Below are 2493 nucleotides of genomic sequence, written 5' to 3'. Positions count from 1 at the left end.
CCCCATCTTACCTCCTTCCCTTCCCCACAGCACCTGTATATGTGTATATGTTTGTACATATTTATTACTCTATTTATTTTACTTGTACATATCTATTCTATTTATTTTATTTTGTTAGTATGTTTGGTTTTGTCTCCCCCTTTTAGACTGTGAGCCCACTGTTGGGTAGGGACTGTCTCTATACGTTGCCAATTTGTACTTCCCAAGCGCTTAGTACAGTGCTCTGCACACAGTAAGCGCTCAATAAATACGATTGATGATAACGAATATCAACATTATTATTTCTTCTAATTCCTGGATTCTTCCAAGTGCTCAGTACACAGTGCTGTGCACACTTTAGGTGCTCAATAGATACTACGACTGATTAATTGAGAAGATGCTGCCCACATGCAGCATCTTTTTCAAGTTATTTTCTTGGGATCAGGTATTAGAGGAGGCTGTGGAGTTTCCATCCCTGGGGGGCCTTATAAAAACACAGTCCGCATACTTCGCTCCTCTAGTGCTAACCTTCTCTCTGTGCCCCGATCTCATCTGTCTCACCACTGACCCCCAGCCCACATCCTGCCTCTGGCCTGGAACGCCCTCCCTCCACAAATTCATTCATCATCATCATCAAACGTATTTATTGAGCGCTTACTGTGTGCAGAGCACTGTACTAAGTGCTTGGGAAGTACAAGTTGGCCACATATAGAGACGGTCCCTACCCAACAGTGGGCTCACAGTCTAGAAGGGGGAGACGGACAACAAAACATATTAACAAAATAAATAGAATAGTAAATATGTGCAAGTAAAATAGAGTAATAAATATGTACAAACATATATGCAGGTGCTGTGGGGAGGGAAAGGAGGTAAGGCGGGGGGGGATGGTGAGGGGGAGGAGGGACAGCGGAAGGAGGGGGCTCATTCTGGGAAGGCCTGATATAATCCTTACATAATCCCAACAAGGCAGTGAAGGTGTGAAATGCTTAAAGAGTATTTTGGAAGATAAAACAGCATCTAAATTGAGGTTATTTTCAAAAAATTTTTAGTAAAATTTTTAGTAGTTATTTTTAGTAACCTTCTATTCTTTGAGTCAAATCCCACAGACAATTACTCTCCCTCACTTCAAAACCTTATTGAAGGCACAGCTGCTTCAAGAGGCCTTCCGGGACTAAGCCCCCCTTTTCCTCATCTCCCTTTCCCATCTGCTCTCCCCCTTCACCCTAGCCCCACAGCACTTATGTATATTGTCTGGTCTTATGGCATCTATATGTTGCCAACTTGTACTTCCCAAGCACTTAGTACAGTGCTCTGCACACAGTAAGCGCTCAATAAATATGATTGATTGATTGATCAAGTCGTCTGTGACCCATAGCGATGTCATAGACACATCTCTCCCAGAACGCCCCACCTCCATCTGCAATCGTTCAGGTAGTGTATCCATAGAGTTTTCTTGGTAAAAATACGGTAGTGGTTTACCATTGCCTTTTTCCACACAGTAAACTTCAGTCTCTGCCCTTGTGTCTCTCCCATGCTGCTGCTCCAGCACAGCTAGGGATAGTAATTGGTCCACTGACATCTTCCAAGATGAGGGATTCAGGAAAACAGCCATCCACAGGATTCCCAAAAGATCCTGATGCCACTGCAGAGTCCTGCACACAGTAAGCACTTAATAAATACGATGAATAACAATAATAACTTTGGTATTTGTTAGGCACTTACTATGTGCCAAGCACTGTTCTAAGCGCTGGGGGAGAGACAAGGTAATCAGGTTGTCCCACATGGGGCTCACAGTCTTAATCCCCATTGTCCAGATGAGGTAACTGAGGCACAGAGTAGTTAAGTGACTTACCCAAAGTCACCCAGCTGATAAGCAGCGTGGCTCAGTGGAAAGAGCCCGGGCTTTGGAGCCAGAGGTCATGGGTTCGAATCCCAGCTCCGCCACATGTCTGCTGTGTGACCTTGGGCAAGTCACTTAACTTCTCTGAGCCTCAGTTCCCTCATCTGTAAAACGGGGATTAAGACTGTGAGCCCCCCGTGGGACAACCTGATCACCTTGTATCCCCCCAGCGCTTAGAACAGTGCTTTGCACATAGTAAGTGCTTAACAAATGCCATCATTATTATTATTATTATTATTATAAGTGGCGGAGCGGGATTAGAACCCATGACCAACCTCTGACTCCCAAGCCTGCACTCTTTCCACCGAGCCACGCTGCTTCTCTAAGATTAATGAATGAAGAATGAAATAGACTTGTTGTGTTCTGTTCTGGATGGTCTAAGTCATTTTCCTGCCTAGAAGCAGCGCTTTTTCAAAGTTTCTTTCAGCACGGTGATTCTGTAACTCTGATTTTCTGCCGGGTGGAGATATAAGGTTTTTCCCTGAGTTGAAGAACTTCCTTCCGTGACCCTCGTCTCTCAGTCTACTACCAGATCCCCAGGTTGCATTTATGAAAATCTTATTTCCGTTTCTTAGACATTCAGCATTATATCTTGAAAATAAAGACAGACAGTG

The sequence above is a fragment of the Tachyglossus aculeatus genome, chromosome 23 (genome assembly GCF_015852505.1).
Source record: "Tachyglossus aculeatus isolate mTacAcu1 chromosome 23, mTacAcu1.pri, whole genome shotgun sequence".
Lineage (NCBI taxonomy): Eukaryota > Metazoa > Chordata > Mammalia > Monotremata > Tachyglossidae > Tachyglossus > Tachyglossus aculeatus.
Note: the sequence above shows the minus strand (reverse complement) of the source record.